Genomic DNA, 19051 nt, shown 5'->3' with positions numbered 1-19051 from the left:
TGAGACTGACTGTTAGACTGAAACTCTGGCTGCTAGACTGAGACTCTGGCTGCTAGACTGAGACTCTGACTGCAAGACTGAGACTCCGACTGCTAGACTGAGATTGGCTGCTAGACTGAGACTCTGGCTACTAGACTGAGACTCTGACTGCTAGACTGAGACTCTGACTGCTAGACTGAGACTGGCTGCTAGACTGAGACTGAGACTGACTGCTAGACTGAGACACTGGCTGCTAGAATGAGACACTGGCTGCTAGAATGAGAATCTGACTGCTAGACTGAGACTCTGACTGCTAGACTGAGACTCTGACTGCTAGACTGAGACACTGACTGCTGGACTGAGACACTGACTGCTGGACTGAGACTCTGGCTGCTAGACTGTGACTCTGGATGCTAGACTGAGACTGAGACTGACTGCTAGACTGAGACTCTGGCTGCTAGACAGATTGGCTACTAGACTGAGACTCTGACTGCTAGACTGAGACTCTGACTGCAAGACTGAGACTCCGACTGCAAGACTGAGACTCTGACTGCTAGACTGAGACTCCGACTGCTAGACTGAGACTCTGACTGCTAGACTGAGACTCTGGCTGCTAGATTGAGACTGAGACCTGACTGCTAGACTGAGACTCTGACTGCTAGACTGAGACTCTGACTGCTAGACTGAGACTCTTACTGCTAGACAGAGAATGTCTGCTAGACTGAGACTCTGGCTGCTAGACTGAGACTCTGGCTGCTAGACTGAGACTTTGGCTGCTAGACTGAGACTCCGACTGCTAGACTGAGACTCTGACTGCTAGACTGAGACTCTTACTGCTAGACAGAGAATGTCTGCTAGACTGAGACTCTGGCTGCTAGACTGAGACTCTGGCTGTTAGACTGAGACTTTGGCTGCTAGACTGAGACTCTGGCTGCTAGACTGAGACTCTGGCTGCTAGACTGAGACACCGGCTGCTAGACTGAGACTCTGACTGCTAGACTGAGACTGTCTGCTAGACTGAGACGCTGACTGCTAGACTGAGACTCTGACTGCTAGACTGAGACTCTGACTGCTAGACTGAGACTCTGACTGCTAGACTGAGACTCTGACTGCTAGACTGAGACTGAGACTGACTGCTAGACTGAGACTGACTGCTAGACTGAAACTCTGGCTGCTAGACTGAGACTCTGGCTGCTAGACTGAGACTCCAACTGCTAGATTGAGATTGGCTGATAGACTGAGAATCTGGCTACTAGACTGAGACTCTGACTGCTAGACTGAGACTCTGACTGCTAGACTGAGACTCTGGCTCTGAGACTGAGAATCTGACTGCTAGACTGAGACACTGGTTGCTAGACTGAGACTCTGACTGCTAGACTGAGACTGGCTGCTAGACTGAGACTCTGACTGCTAGACTGAGACGCTGACTGCTAGACTGAGACTGAGACTGACTGCTAGACTGCGACTGACTGCTAGACTGAGACACTGGCTGCTAGACTGAGACTCTGGCTGCTAGACTGAGACTCTGGCTGCTAGACTGAGACTCTGGCTGCTAGACTGAGACCCTGACTGCTAGACTGAGACTCTCACTGCTAGACTGAGACTGTCTGCTTGACTGAGTCTCTGACTCTAGACTGAGACTTTGGCTGCTAGACTGAGACGCTGACTGCTAGACTGAGACTCTGGCTGTTAGACTGAGATTGGCTACAAGACTGAGACACTGACTGCTAGAATGAGACTCTGACTGCTAGACTGAGACTCTGACTGCTAGACTGAGACTCTGACTGCTAGACTGAGACTCTGTCTGCTAGACTGAGACGCTGACTGCTAAACTGAGACTCTGACTGCTAGACTGAGACGCTGACTGCTAGACTGAGACTGAGACTGACTGCTAGACTGAGACACTGGCTGCTAGACTGAGACTCTGGCTGCTAGACTGAGACTCTGACTGCTAGACTGAGACTCTGGCTGCTAGACTGAGACCCTGACTGCTAGACTGAGACTGTCTGCTAGACTGAGTCTCTGACTCTTGACTGAGACTCTGGCTGCTAGACTGAGACGCTGACTGCTAGACTGAGACTCTGAATGCTAGACTGAGACCTGGCTGCTAGACTGAGACTCTGACTGCTAGACTGAGACTGTCTGCTAGACTGAGACCTGGCTGCTAGACAGATATTCTGACTGCTAGACTGAGACTCTGACTGCTAGACTGAGACCTGACTGCAAGACTGAGACTCGTCTGCTAGACTGAGACCTGACTGCTAGACTGAGATTCTGACTGCTAGACTGAGACTCCGACTGCTAGACTGAGACTTGGCTGCTAGACTGAGACTCTGGCTGCTAGACTGAGACTCTGACTGCTAGACTGAGACTCTGGCTGCTAGACTGAGACCTGACTGCTAGACTGAGACTGACTGCTAGACTGAGACTGTCTGCTAGACTGAGACTGACTGCTAGACTGAGACTCTGACTGCTAGACTGAGACTCCGACTGCTAGACTGAGATTGGCTGTTAGACTGAGACTCTGGCTGCTAGACTGAGACTCTGACTGCTAGACTGAGACTCTGTCTGCTAGACTGAGACTCTGGCTGCTAGACTGAGACCCTGACTGCTAGACTGAGACTCTGACTGCTAGACTGAGACTGGCTGCTAGACTGAGACTCTGACTGCTAGACTGAGACTCTGGCTGCTAGACTGAGACGCTGACTGCTACACTGAGACTCTGACTGCTAGACTGAGACGCTGACTGCTAGACTGAGACTGAGACTGACTGCTAGACTGAGACACTGGCTGCTAGACTGAGACTCTGGCTGCTAGACTGAGACTCTGACTGCTAGACTGAGACTCTGGCTGCTAGACTGAGACCCTGACTGCTAGACTGAGACTCTCACTGCTAGACTGAGACTCTGCTGCTAGACTGAGACTCTGACTGCTAGACTGAGACTCTGGCTGCTAGACTGAGACCCTGACTGCTAGACTGAGACTCTCACTGCTAGACTGAGACTGTCTGCTAGACTGAGTCTCTGACTCTAGACTGAGACTCTGGCTGCTAGACTGAGACACTGACTGCTAGACTGAGACTCTGAATGCTAGACTGAGACTGGCTGCTAGACTGAGACCTGACTGCTAGACTGAGACTGTCTGCTAGACTGAGACCTGACTGCTAGACTGAGAATCTGACTGCTAGACTGAGACTCTGATTGCTAGACTGAGACCTGACTGCTAGACTGAGACGCTGACTGCTAGACTGAGACTGTCTGCTAGACTGAGTCTCTGACTCTAGACTGAGACTCTGACTGCTAGACTGAGACCCTGACTGCTAGACTGAGACTCTGATTGCAAGACTGAGACTCTGGCTGCTAGACTGAGACTCTGGCTACTAGACTGAGACTGAGACTGACTGCTAGACTGAGACTCTGGCTGCTAGACTGAGATTGGCTACTAGACTGAGACTCTGACTGCTAGAATGAGACTCTGACTGCAAGACTGAGACTCTGACTGCAAGACTGAGACTCCGACTGCAAGACTGAGACTGGCTGCAAGACTGAGACTCTGATTGCTAGACTGAGACTCTGACTGCTAGACTGAGACTCTGACTGCTAGACTGAGACTCTGGCTGCTAGACTGAGACTCTGACTGCTAGACTGAGACACTGGCTGCTAGACCGAGACTCTGACTGCTAGACTGAGACTGTCTGCTAGACTGAGACTCTGACTGCTAGACTGAGACTCTGACTGCTAGACAGAGACTGAGACTGACTGCTAGACTGAGACTCTGGCTGCTAGACTGAGACTCTGGCTGCTAGACTGAGACTCTGACTGCAAGACTGAGACTCCGACTGCTAGACTGAGATTGGCTGCTAGACTGAGACTCTGGCTACTAGACTGAGACTCTGACTGCTAGACTGAGACTCTGACTGCTAGACTGAGACTGGCTGCTAGACTGAGACCCTGACTGCTAGACTGAGACTGAGACTGACTGCTAGACTGAGACTCTGGCTGCTAGACAGATTGGCTACTAGACTGAGACTCTGACTGCTAGACTGAGACTCTGGCTGCAAGATTGAGACTCCGACTGCAAGACTGAGACTCCGACTGCTAGACTGAGACTCCGACTGCTAGACTGAGACTCTGGCTGCTAGACTGAGACTCTGGCTGCTAGACTGAGACTCCGGCTGCTAGACTGAGACTCTGACTGCTAGACTGAGACTGTCTGCTAGACTGAGACGCTGACTGCTAGACTGAGACTCTGACTGCTAGACTGAGACCCTGACTGCTAGACTGAGACTCTCACTGCTAGACTGAGACTGTCTGCTTGACTGAGTCTCTGACTCTAGACTGAGACTTTGGCTGCTAGACTGAGACGCTGACTGCTAGACTGAGACTCTGGCTGTTAGACTGAGATTGGCTACAAGACTGAGACACTGACTGCTAGAATGAGACTCTGACTGCTAGACTGAGACTCTGACTGCTAGACTGAGACTCTGACTGCTAGACTGAGACTCTGTCTGCTAGACTGAGACGCTGACTGCTAAACTGAGACTCTGACTGCTAGACTGAGACGCTGACTGCTAGACTGAGACTGAGACTGACTGCTAGACTGAGACACTGGCTGCTAGACTGAGACTCTGGCTGCTAGACTGAGACTCTGACTGCTAGACTGAGACTCTGGCTGCTAGACTGAGACCCTGACTGCTAGACTGAGACTCTCACTGCTAGACTGAGACTGTCTGCTAGACTGAGTCTCTGACTCTTGACTGAGACTCTGGCTGCTAGACTGAGACGCTGACTGCTAGACTGAGACTCTGAATGCTAGACTGAGACTGGCTGCTAGACTGAGACTGACTGCTAGACTGAGACCTGACTGCTAGACTGAGACTGACTGCTAGACTGAGATATTCTGACTGCTAGACTGAGACTCTGACTGCTAGACTGAGACTGACTGCAAGACTGAGATCTGTCTGCTAGACTGAGACTGACTGCTAGACTGAGATTCTGACTGCTAGACTGAGACTCCGACTGCTAGACTGAGACTTGGCTGCTAGACTGAGACTCTGGCTGCTAGACTGAGACTCTGACTGCTAGACTGAGACTGGCTGCTAGACTGAGACTGACTGCAAGACTGAGACTGACTGCTAGACTGAGACTGTCTGCTAGACTGAGACTGACTGCTAGACTGATATTCTGACTGCTAGACTGAGACTCCGACTGCTAGACTGAGATTGGCTGTTAGACTGAGACTCTGGCTGCTAGACTGAGACTCTGACTGCTAGACTGAGACTCTGTCTGCTAGACTGAGACTCTGGCTGCTAGACTGAGACCCTGACTGCTAGACTGAGACTCTCACTGCTAGACTGAGACTGTCTGCTAGACTGAGACTCTGTCTGCTAGACTGAGACTCTGGTTGCTAGACTGAGACCCTGACTGCTAGACTGAGACTCTCACTGCTAGACTGAGACGCTGACTGCTAGACTGAGACTGAGACTGACTGCTAGACTGAGACACTGGCTGCTAGACTGAGACTCTGGCTGCTAGACTGAGACTCTGACTGCTAGACTGAGACTCTGGCTGCTAGACTGAGACCCTGACTGCTAGACTGAGACTCTGACTGCTAGACTGAGACTCTGCTGCTAGACTGAGACTCTGACTGCTAGACTGAGACTCTGGCTGCTAGACTGAGACCCTGGCTGCTAGACTGAGACTCTCACTGCTAGACTGAGACTGGCTGCTAGACTGAGTCTCTGACTCTAGACTGAGACTCTGACTGCTAGACTGAGACACTGACTGCTAGACTGAGACTCTGACTGCTAGACTGAGACCTGGCTGCTAGACTGAGACTGACTGCTAGACTGAGACTGTCTGCTAGACTGAGACTGACTGCTAGACTGAGAATCTGACTGCTAGACTGAGACTCTGATTGCTAGACTGAGACCTGACTGCTAGACTGAGACGCTGACTGCTAGACTGAGACTGTCTGCTAGACTGAGTCTCTGACTCTAGACTGAGACTCTGACTGCTAGACTGAGACCCTTACTGCTAGACTGAGACTCTGATTGCTAGACTGAGACTCTGGCTGCTAGACTGAGACTCTGGCTACTAGACTGAGACTGAGACTGACTGCTAGACTGAGACTCTGGCTGCTAGACTGAGATTGGCTACAAGACTGAGACTCTGACTGCTAGAATGAGACTCTGACTGCAAGACTGAGACTCTGACTGCAAGACTGAGACTCCGACTGCAAGACTGAGACTGGCTGCAAAACTGAAACTCTGATTGCTAGACTTAGACTCTGACTGCTAGACTGAGACTCTGACTGCTAGACTGAGACTCTGGCTGCTAGACTGAGACTCTGACTGCTAGACTGAGACACTGGGTGCTAGACTGAGACTCTGACTGCTAGACTGAGACTGTCTGCTAGACTGAGACTCTGGCTGCTAGACTGAGACTCTGACTGCTAGACAGAGACTGAGACTGACTGTTAGACTGAGACTCTGGCTGCTAGACTGAGACTCTGGCTGCTAGACTGAGACTCTGACTGCAAGACTGAGACTCCGACTGCTAGACTGAGACTGGCTGCTAGACTGAGACTCTGGCTGCTAGACTGAGACTCTGACTGCTAGACTGAGACTCTGACTGCTAGACTGAGACTGGCTGCTAGACTGAGACTCTGACTGCTAGACTGAGACTGAGACTGACTGCTAGACTGAGACTCTGGCTGCTAGACAGATTGGCTACTAGACTGAGACTCTGACTGCTAGACTGAGACTCTGGCTGCAAGATTGAGACTCCGACTGCAAGACTGAGACTCCGGCTGCTAGACTGAGACTACGACTGCTAGACTGAGACTCTGGCTGCTAGACTGAGACTCTGGCTGCTAGACTGAGACTCCGGCTGCTAGACTGAGACTCTGACTGCTAGACTGAGACCTGGCTGCTAGACTGAGACGCTGGCTGCTAGACTGAGACTCTGGCTGCTAGACTGAGACCCTGACTGCTAGACTGAGACTCTCACTGCTAGACTGAGACTGTCTGCTTGACTGAGTCTCTGACTCTAGACTGAGACTTTGGCTGCTAGACTGAGACGCTGACTGCTAGACTGAGACTCTGGCTGTTAGACTGAGATTGGCTACAAGACTGAGACACTGACTGCTAGAATGAGACTCTGACTGCTAGACTGAGACTCTGACTGCTAGACTGAGACTCTGACTGCTAGACTGAGACTCTGTCTGCTAGACTGAGACGCTGACTGCTAAACTGAGACTCTGACTGCTAGACTGAGACGCTGACTGCTAGACTGAGACTGAGACTGACTGCTAGACTGAGACACTGGCTGCTAGACTGAGACTCTGGCTGCTAGACTGAGACTCTGACTGCTAGACTGAGACTCTGGCTGCTAGACTGAGACCCTGACTGCTAGACTGAGACTCTCACTGCTAGACTGAGACTGTCTGCTAGACTGAGTCTCTGACTCTTGACTGAGACTCTGGCTGCTAGACTGAGACGCTGACTGCTAGACTGAGACTCTGAATGCTAGACTGAGACTGGCTGCTAGACTGAGACTGACTGCTAGACTGAGACTGTCTGCTAGACTGAGACTGACTGCTAGACTGATATTCTGACTGCTAGACTGAGACTCTGACTGCTAGACTGAGACTGACTGCAAGACTGAGACTGTCTGCTAGACTGAGACTGACTGCTAGACTGATATTCTGACTGCTAGACTGAGACTCCGACTGCTAGACTGAGATTGGCTGCTAGACTGAGACTCTGGCTGCTAGACTGAGACTCTGACTGCTAGACTGAGACTGGCTGCTAGACTGAGACTGACTGCTAGACTGAGACTGACTGCTAGACTGAGACTGTCTGCTAGACTGAGACTGACTGCTAGACTGATATTCTGACTGCTAGACTGAGACTCCGACTGCTAGACTGAGATTGGCTGTTAGACTGAGACTCTGGCTGCTAGACTGAGACTCTGACTGCTAGACTGAGACTCTGTCTGCTAGACTGAGACTCTGGCTGCTAGACTGAGACCCTGACTGCTAGACTGAGACTCTCACTGCTAGACTGAGACTGTCTGCTAGACTGAGTCTCTGACTCTAGACTGAGACTCTGGCTGCTAGACTGAGACGCTGACTGCTACACTGAGACTCTGACTGCTAGACTGAGACGCTGACTGCTAGACTGAGACTGAAACTGACTGCTAGACTGAGACACTGGCTGCTAGACTGAGACTCTGGCTGCTAGACTGAGACTCTGACTGCTAGACTGAGACTCTGGCTGCTAGACTGAGACCCTGACTGCTAGACTGAGACTCTCACTGCTAGACTGAGACTCTCTGCTAGACTGAGACTCTGACTGCTAGACTGAGACTCTTGCTGCTAGACTGAGACCCTGACTGCTAGACTGAGACTCTCACTGCTAGACTGAGACTGTCTGCTAGACTGAGTCTCTGACTCTAGACTGAGACTCTGGCTGCTAGACTGAGACACTGACTGCTAGACTGAGACTCTGAATGCTAGACTGAGACTGGCTGCTAGACTGAGACTGACTGCTAGACTGAGACTGTCTGCTAGACTGAGACTGACTGCTAGACTGATAATCTGACTGCTAGACTGAGACTCTGATTGCTAGACTGAGACTGACTGCTAGACTGAGACGCTGACTGCTAGACTGAGACTGTCTGCTAGACTGAGTCTCTGACTCTAGACTGAGACTCTGACTGCTAGACTGAGACCCTTACTGCTAGACTGAGACTCTGATTGCAAGACTGAGACTCTGGCTGCTAGACTGAGACTCTGGCTACTAGACTGAGACTGAGACTGACTGCTAGACTGAGACTCTGGCTGCTAGACTGAGATTGGCTACTAGACTGAGACTCTGACTGCTAGAATGAGACTCTGACTGCAAGACTGAGACTCTGACTGCAAGACTGAGACTCCGACTGCAAGACTGAGACTGGCTGCAAAACTGAAACTCTGATTGCTAGACTTAGACTCTGACTGCTAGACTGAGACTCTGACTGCTAGACTGAGACTCTGGCTGCTAAACTGAGACTCTGACTGCTAGACTGAGACACTGGGTGCTAGACTGACACTCTGACTGCTAGACTGAGACTGTCTACTAGACTGAGACTCTGACTGCTAGACTGAGACTCTGACTGCTAGACAGAGACTGAGACTGACTGTTAGACTGAAACTCTGGCTGCTAGACTGAGACTCTGGCTGCTAGACTGAGACTCTGACTGCAAGACTGAGACTCCGACTGCTAGACTGAGATTGGCTGCTAGACTGAGACTCTGGCTACTAGACTGAGACTCTGACTGCTAGACTGAGACTCTGACTGCTAGACTGAGACTGGCTGCTAGACTGAGACCCTGACTGCTAGACTGAGACTGAGACTGACTGCTAGACTGAGACTCTGGCTGCTAGACAGATTGGCTACTAGACTGAGACTCTGACTGCTAGACTGAGACTCTGGCTGCAAGATTGAGACTCCGGCTGCAAGACTGAGACTCCGACTGCTAGACGGAGACTCCGACTGCTAGACTGAGACTCTGGCTGCTAGACTGAGACTCTGGCTGCTAGACTGAGACTCCGGCTGCTAGACTGAGACTCTGACTGCTAGACTGAGACTGTCTGCTAGACTGAGACGCTGACTGCTAGACTGAGACTCTGACTGCTAGACTGAGACTCTGACTGCTAGACTGAGACTCTGACTGCTACACTGAGACTGAGACTGACTGCTAGACTGAGACTGACTGCTAGACTGAAACTCTGGCTGCTAGACTGAGACTCTGGCTGCTAGACTGAGACTCCAACTGCTAGACTGAGATTGGCTGCTAGACTGAGAATCTGGCTACTAGACTGAGACTCTGACTGCTAGACTGAGACTCTGACTGCTAGACTGAGACTCTGGCTCTGAGACTGAGAATCTGACTGCTAGACTGAGACACTGGTTGCTAGACTGAGACTCTGACTGCTAGACTGAGACTGGCTGCTAGACTGAGACTCTGACTGCTAGACTGAGACTCTGTCTGCAAGACTGAGACGCTGACTGCTAGACTGAGACTCTGACTGCTAGACTGAGACTGAGACTGACTGCTAGACTGAGACACTGGCTGCTAGACTGAGAATCTGACTGCTAGACTGAGACTCTGACTTCCAGGCTGAGACGCTGACTGCTAGACTGAGACTCTGGCTGCTAGACTGAGACTGAGACTGACTGCTAGACTGAGACTCTGGCTGCTAGACAGAGACTGAGACTGACTGCTAGACTGAGACTCTGGCTGCTAGACAGAGACTGAGACTGACTGCTAGACTGAGACGCTGACTGCTAGACTGAGACTCTGGCTGCTAGACTGAGACTCTGGCTGCTAGACTGAGACTGAGACTGACTGCTAGACTGAGACTCTGGCTGCTAGACTGAGATTGGCTACTAGACCGAGACTCTGACTGCTAGAATGAGACTCTGACTGCAAGACTGAGACTCCGACTGCTAGACTGAGACTGGCTGCTAAACTGAGACTCTGACTGCTAGACTGAGACACTGGGTGCTAGACTGACACTCTGACTGCTAGACTGAGACTGTCTACTAGACTGAGACTCTGACTGCTAGACTGAGACTCTGACTGCTAGACAGAGACTGAGACTGACTGCTAGACTGAAACTCTGGCTGCTAGACTGAGACTCTGGCTGCTTGACTGAGACTCTGACTGCAAGACTGAGACTCTGACTGCTAGACTGAGACTCTGACTGCTAGACTGAGATTCTGGCTCTGAGCCTGAGACTCTGACTGCAAGACTGAGACACTGGCTGCTAGACTGAGACTCTGACTGCTAGACTGAGACTGGCTGCTAGACTGAGACCCTGACTGCTAGACTGAGACTAAGACTGACTGCTAGACTGAGACACTGGCTGCTAGAATGAGAATCTGACTGCTAGACTGAGACTCTGACTGCTAGACTGAGACACTGACTGCTAGACTGAGACACTGACTGCTGGACTGAGACTCTGGCTGCTAGACTGAGACTGAGACTCTGACTGCTAGACTGAGACTCTGGTTGCTAGACAGATTGGCTACTAGACTGAGACTCTGACTGCTAGACTGAGACTCTGACTGCAAGACTGAGACGCCGACTGCTAGACTGAGACTCCGACTGCTAGACTGAGACTCTGACTGCTAGACAGAGAATGTCTGCTAGACTGAGACTCTGGCTGCTAGACTGAGACTCTGGCTGCTAGACTGAGACTCCGGCTGCTAGACTGAGACTCCGGCTGCTAGACTGAGACTCTGGCTGCTAGACTGAGACTGTCTGCTAGACTGACACGCTGACTGCTAGACTGAGACACTGACTGCTAGACTGAGACTCTGACTGCTAGACTGAGACTCTGACTGCTAGACTGAGACTGAGACTGACTGCTAGACTGAGACTGAGACTGACTGCTAGACTGAGACTGACTGCTAGACTGAGACTCTGGCTGCTAGACTGAGACTCCAACTGCTAGACTGAGATTGGCTGCTAGACTGAGAATCTGGCTACTAGACTGAGACTCTGACTGCTAGACTGAGACCCTGACTGCTAGACTGAGACTCTGGCTCTGAGACTGAGAATCTGACTGCTAGACTGAGAAACTGGTTGCTGGACTGAGACTGTGACTGCTAGACTGAGACTGGCTGCTAGACTGAGACTCTGACTGCTAGACTGAGGCTCTGTCTGCAAGACTGAGACGCTGACTGCTAGACTGAGACTCTGACTGCTAGACTGAGACACTGGCTGCTAGACTGAGAATCTGACTGCTAGACTGAGACTCTGACTTCCAGGCTGAGACGCTGACTGCTAGACTGAGACGCTGGCTGCTAGACTGAGACTCTGGCTGCTAGACTGAGACTCTGGCTGCTAGACTGAGACTGAGACTGACTGCTAGACTGAGACTCTGACTGCTAGACTGAGAATGTTTGCTAGACTGAGACTCTGATTGCTAGACTGAGACTCTGACTGCTAGACTGAGACTGGCTGCTAGACTGAGCCACTGGCTGCTAGACTGAGACTCTGGCTGCTAGACTGAGACTCTGGCTACTAGACTGAGACTCTGGCTGCTAGACTGAGACACTGGCTGCTAGACTGAGAATCTGGCTGCTAGACTGAGACTCTGACTGCTAGACTGAGACGCTGACTGCTAGACTGAGACTCTGACTGCTAGACTGAGACTGACTGCTAGACTGAGACTCTGGCTGCTAGACTGAGACTCTGGCTGCTAGACTGAGACTGAGACTGACTGCTAGACTGAGCCTCTGGCTGCTAGACAGATTGGCTACTAGACTGAGACTCTGACTGCTAGACTGAGACTCTGACTGCTAGACTGAGACTCCGACTGCTAGACTGAGACTCCGACTGGTAGACTGAGACTCCGACTGCTAGACTGAGACTCTGACAGCTGGACTGAGACTGGCTGCAAGACTGAGCCACTGGCTGCTAGACTAAGACTGAGACTGACTGCTAGACTGAGACTCTGGTTGCTAGACAGATTGGCTACTAGACTGAGACTCTGACTGCTAGACTGAGACTCTGACTGCAAGACTGAGACTCCGACTGCTAGACTGAGACTCCGACTGCTAGACTGAGACTCTTACTGCTAGACAGAGAATGTCTGCTAGACTGAGACTCTGGCTGCTAGACTGAGACTCTGGCTGTTAGACTGAGACTCTGGCTGCTAGACTGAGACTCTGGCTGCTAGACTGAGACTCTGGCTGCTAGACTGAGACTCTGGCTGCTAGACTGAGACTCCGGCTGCTAGACTGAGACTCTGGCTGCTAGACTGAGACTGTCTGCTAGACTGACACGCTGACTGCTAGACTGAGACTCTGACTGCTAGACTGAGACTCTGACTGCTAGACTGAGACTCTGACTGCTAGACTGAGACTGAGACTGACTGCTAGACTGAGACTGAGACTGACTGCTAGACTGAGACTGACTGCTAGACTGAGACTCTGGCTGCTAGACTGAGACTCCAACTGCTAGACTGAGACTGAGACTGACTGCTAGACTGAGACTGAGACTGACTGCTAGACTGAGACTGACTGCTAGACTGAGACTCCAACTGCTAGACTGAGACTGGCTGCTAGACTGAGACTCTGGCTGTTAGACTGAGACTCTGGCTGCTAGACTGAGACTCTGGCTGCTAGACTGAGACTCTGGCTGCTAGACTGAGACTCTGACTGCTAGACTGAGACTGAGACTGACTGCTAGACTGAGACTGAGACTGACTGCTAGACTGAGACTGACTGCTAGACTGAGACTCTGGCTGCTAGACTGAGACTCCAACTGCTAGACTGAGATTGGCTGCTAGACTGAGAATCTGGCTACTAGACTGAGACTCTGACTGCTAGACTGAGACTCTGACTGCTAGACTGAGACTCTGGCTCTGAGACTGAGAATCTGACTGCTAGACTGAGACACTGGTTGCTAGACTGAGACTCTGACTGCTAGACTGAGACTGGCTGCTAGACTGAGACTCTGACTGCTAGACTGAGGCTCTGTCTGCAAGACTGAGACGCTGACTGCTAGACTGAGACTCTGACTGCTAGACTGAGACTTAGACTGACTGCTAGACTGAGACACTGGCTGCTAGACTGAGAATCTGACTGCTAGACTGAGACTCTGACTTCCAGGCTGAGACGCTGACTGCTAGACTGAGACGCTGGCTGCTAGACTGAGACTCTGGCTGCTAGACTGAGACTCTGGCTGCTAGACTGAGACTGAGACTGACTGCTAGACTGAGACTCTGACTGCTAGACTGAGAATGTTTGCTAGACTGAGACTCTGATTGCTAGACTGAGACTCTGACTGCTAGACTGAGACTGGCTGCTAGACTGAGCCACTGGCTGCTAGACTGAGACTCTGGCTGCTAGACTGAGACTCTGGCTACTAGACTGAGACTCTGGCTGCTAGACTGAGACACTGACTGCTAGACTGAGAATCTGGCTGCTAGACTGAGACTCTGACTGCTAGACTGAGACGCTGACTGCTAGACTGAGACTCTGACTGCTAGACTGAGACTGACTGCTAGACTGAGACTCTGGGTTGCTAGACTGAGACTCTGGCTGCTAGACTGAGACTGAGACTGACTGCTAGACTGAGACTCTGGTTGCTAGACAGATTGGCTACTAGACTGAGACTCTGACTGCTAGACTGAGACTCTGACTGCTAGACTGAGACTCTGACTGCTAGACTGAGACTCCGACTGCTAGACTGAGACTCCGACTGGTAGACTGAGACTCCGACTGCTAGACTGAGACTCTGACTGCTGGACTGAGACTGGCTGCTAGACTGAGCCACTGGCAGCTAGACTGAGACTGAGACTGACTGATAGACTGAGACTCTGGTTGCTAGACAGATTGGCTACTAGACTGAGACTCTGACTGCTAGACTGAGACTCTGACTGCAAGACTGAGACTCCGACTGCTAGACTGAGACTCCGACTGCTAGACTGAGACTCTGACTGCTAGACTGAGACTCTGACTGCCAGACTGAGACTCTGGCTGCTAGACTGAGACTCTGGCTGCTAGATTGAGACTGAGACTGACTGCTAGACTGAGCCTCTGGCTGCTAGACAGATTGGCTACTAGACTGAGACTCTGACTGCTAGACTGAGACTCTGACTGCAAGACTGAGACCCCGACTGCTAGACTGAGACTCCGACTGCTAGACTGAGACTCTTACTGCTAGACAGAGAATGTCTGCTAGACTGAGACTCTGGCTGCTAGACTGAGACTCTGGCTGCTAGACTGAGACTCTGGCTGCTAGACTGAGACTCTGGCTGCTAGACTGAGACTGTCTGCTAGACTGACATGCTGACTGCTAGACTGAGACTCTGACTGCTAGACTGAGACTCTGACTGCTAGACTGAGACTCTGACTGCTAGACTGAGACTGAGACTGACTGCTAGCCTGAGACTGAGACTGACTGCTAGACTGAGACTGACTGCTAGACTGAGACTCTGGCTGCTAGACTGAGACTCCAACTGCTAGACTGAGATTGGCTGCTAGACTGAGAATCTGGCTAATAGACTGAGACTCTGACTGCTAGACTGAGACTCTGACTGCTAGACTGAGACTCTGGCTCTGAGACTGAGAATCTGACTGCTAGACTGAGACACTGGTTGCTAGACTGAGACTCTTACTGCTAGACTGAGACTGGCTGCTAGACTGAGACTCTGACTGCTAGACTGAGGCTCTGTCTGTAAGACTGAGACGCTGACTGCTAGACTGAGACTCTGACTGCTAGACTGAGACTGAGACTGACTGCTAGACTGAGACACTGGCTGCTAGACTGAGAATCTGGCTGCTAGACTGAGACTCTGGCTGCTAGACTGAGACTGAGACTGACTGCTAGACTGAGACTCTGACTGCTAGACTGAGAATGTTTGCTAGACTGAGACTCAGACTGCTAGACTGAGACTGACTGCTAGACTGAGACTGGCTGCTAGACTGAGCCACTGGCTGCTAGACTGAGACTCTGGCTGCTAGACTGAGACTCTGGCTACTAGACTGAGACTCTGGCTGCTAGACTGAGACACTGGCTGCTAGACTGAGAATCTGGCTGCTAGACTGAGACTCTGACTGCTAGACTGAGACTCTGACTGCTAGACTGAGACTCTGGCTGCTAGACTGAGACTGAGACTGACTGCTAGACTGAGCCTCTGGCTGCTAGACAGATTGGCTACTAGACTGAGACTCTGACTGCTAGACTGAGACTCTGACTGCTAGACTGAGACTCCGACTGCTAGACTGTGACTCCGACTGGTAGACTGAGACTCCGACTGCTAGACTGAGACTCTGACTGCTGGACTGAGACTGGCTGCTAGACTGAGCCACTGGCTGCTAGACTGAGACTCTGACTGCGAGACTGAGACTCTGACTGCGAGACTGAGACTCTGGCTGCTAGACTGAGACTCTGGCTGCTAGACTGAGACTGAGACTGACTGCTAGACTGAGACTCTGGTTGCTAGACAGATTGGCTACTAGACTGAGACTCTGACTGCTAGACTGAGACTCTGACTGCAAGACTGAGACTCCGACTGCTAGACTGAGACTCCGACTGCTAGACTGAGACTCCGACTGCTAGACTGAGACTCTGACTGCTAGACTGAGACTCTGACTGCTAGAATGAGACTCTGGCTGCTAGACTGAGACTCTGGCTGCTAGATTGAGACTGAGACTGACTGCTAGACTGAGCCTCTGGCTGCTAGACAGATTGGCTACTAGACTGAGACTCTGACTGCTAGACTGAGAATCTGACTGCAAGACAAAGACCCCGACTGCTAGACTGAGACTCCGACTGCTAGACTGAGACTCTTACTGCTAGACAGAGAATGTCTGCTAGACTGAGACTCTGGCTGCTAGACTGAGACTCTGGCTGTTAGACTGAGACTCTGGCTGCTAGACTGAGACTCTGGCTGCTAGACTGAGACTCTGGCTGCAAGACTGAGACTCCGGCTGCTAGACTGAGACTCTGGCTGCTAGACTGAGACTGTCTGCTAGACTGACACGCTGACTGCTAGACTAAGACTCTGACTGCTAGACTGAGACTCTGACTGCTAGACTGAGACTCTGACTGCTAGACTGAGACTGAGACTGACTGCTAGACTGAGACTATGACTAACTGCTAGACTGAGACTGACTGCTAGACTGAGACTCTGGCTGCTAGACTGAGACTCCAACTGCTAGACTGAGATTGGCTGCTAGACTGAGAATCTGGCTACTAGACTGAGACACTGGTTGCTAGACTGAGACTCTGACTGCTAGACTGAGACTGGCTGCTAGACTGAGACTCTGACTGCTAGACTGAGGCTCTGTCTGCAAGAATGAGACGCTGACTGCTAGACTGAGACTCTAACTGCTAGACTGAGACTGAGACTGACTGCTAGACTGAGACACTGGCTGCTAGACTGAGAATCTGACTGCTAGACTGAGACTCTGACTTCCAGGCTGAGACGCTGACTGCTAGACTGAGACGCTGGCTGCTAGACTGAGAATGTTTGCTAGACTGAGACTCTGATTGCTAGACTGAGACTCTGACTGCTAGACTGAGACTGGCTGCTAGACTGAGCCACTGGCTGCTAGACTGAGACTCTGGCTGCTAGACTGAGACTCTGGCTACTAGACTGAGACTCTGGCTGCTAGACTGAGACTCCGACTGCTAGACTGAGACTCCGACTGGTAGACTGAGACTCTGACTGCTAGACTGAGACTGAGACTGACTGCTAGACTGAGACTATGACTAACTGCTAGACTGAGACTGACTGCTAGACTGAGACTCTGGCTGCTAGACTGAGACTCCAACTGCTAGACTGAGATTGGCTGCTAGACTGAGAATCTGGCTACTAGACTGAGACTCTGACTGCTAGACTGAGACTCTGACTGCTAGACTGAGACTCTGGCTCTGAGACTGAGAATCTGACTGCTAGACTGAGACACTGGTTGCTAGACTGAGACTCTGACTGCTAGACTGAGGCTCTGTCTGCAAGACTGAGACGCTGACTGCTAGACTGAGACTCTGACTGCTAGACTGAGACTGAGACTGACTGCTAGACTGAGACACTGGCTGCTAGACTGAGAATCTGACTGCTAGACTGAGACTCTGACTTCCAGGCTGAGACGCTGACTGCTAGACTGAGACGCTGGCTGCTAGACTGAGACTCTGGCTGCTAGACTGAGACTCTGGCTGCTAGACTGAGACTGAGACTGACTGCTAGACTGAGACTCTGACTGCTAGACTGAGAATGTTTGCTAGACTGAGACTCTGATTGCTAGACTGAGACTCTGACTGCTAGACTGAGACTGGCTGCTAGACTGAGCCACTGGCTGCTAGACTGAGACTCTGGCTGCTAGACTGAGACTCTGGCTACTAGACTGAGACTCTGGCTACTAGACTGAGACTCTGGCTGCTAGACTGAGACACTGGCTGCTAGACTGAGAATCTGGCTGATAGACTGAGACTCTGACTGCTAGACTGAGACGCTGACTGCTAGACTGAGACTCTGACTGCTAGACTGAGACTCTGACTGCTAGACTGAGACTCTGGCTGCTAGACTGAGACTCTGGCTGCTAGACTGAGACTGAGACTGACTGCCAGACTGAGCCTCTGGCTGCTAGACAGATTGGCTACTAGACTGAGACTCTGACTGCTAGACTGAGACTCTGACTGCTAGACTGAGACTCCGACTGCTAGACTGAGACTCTGACTGCTGGACTGAGACTGGCTGCTAGACTGAGCCAGTGGCTGCTAGACTGAGACTGAGACTGACTGCTAGACTGAGACTCTGGTTGCTAGACAGATTGGCTACTAGACTGAGACTCTGACTGCTAGACTGAGACTCTGACTGCAAGACTGAGACTCCGACTGCTAGACTGAGACTCCGAATGCTAGACTGAGACTCTGACTGCTAGACTGAGACTCTGACTGCTAGACTGAGACTCTGGCTGCTAGACTGAGACTCTGGCTGCTAGACTGAGACTGAGACTGACTGCCAGACTGAGCCTCTGGCTGCTAGACAGATTGGCTACTAGACTGAGACTCTGACTGCTAGACTGAGACTCTGACTGCTAGACTGAGACTCCGACTGCTAGACTGAGACTCTGACTGCTGGACTGAGACTGGCTGCTAGACTGAGCCAGTGGCTGCTAGACTGAGACTGAGACTGACTGCTAGACTGAGACTCTGGTTGCTAGACAGATTGGCTACTAGACTGAGACTCTGACTGCTAGACTGAGACTCTGACTGCAAGACTGAGACTCCGACTGCTAGACTGAGACTCCGAATGCTAGACTGAGACTCTGACTGCTAGACTGAGACTCTGACTGATAGACTGAGACTCTGGCTGCTAGACTGAGACTCTGGCTGCTAGATTGAGACTGAGACTGACTGCTAGACTGAGCCTCTGGCTGCTAGACAGATTGGCTACTAGACTGAGACTCTGACTGCTAGACTGAGACTCTGACTGCAAGACTGAGACCCCGACTGCTAGACTGAGACTCCGACTGCTAGACTGAGACTCTTACTGCTAGACAGAG

Source organism: Salmo salar, chromosome ssa01 (assembly GCF_905237065.1).
Source record: "Salmo salar chromosome ssa01, Ssal_v3.1, whole genome shotgun sequence".
Classification (NCBI taxonomy): Eukaryota; Metazoa; Chordata; class Actinopteri; order Salmoniformes; family Salmonidae; genus Salmo; species Salmo salar.
The sequence above is the reverse complement of the archived record's forward strand: the minus strand, read 5'-3'. Positions refer to the sequence as shown.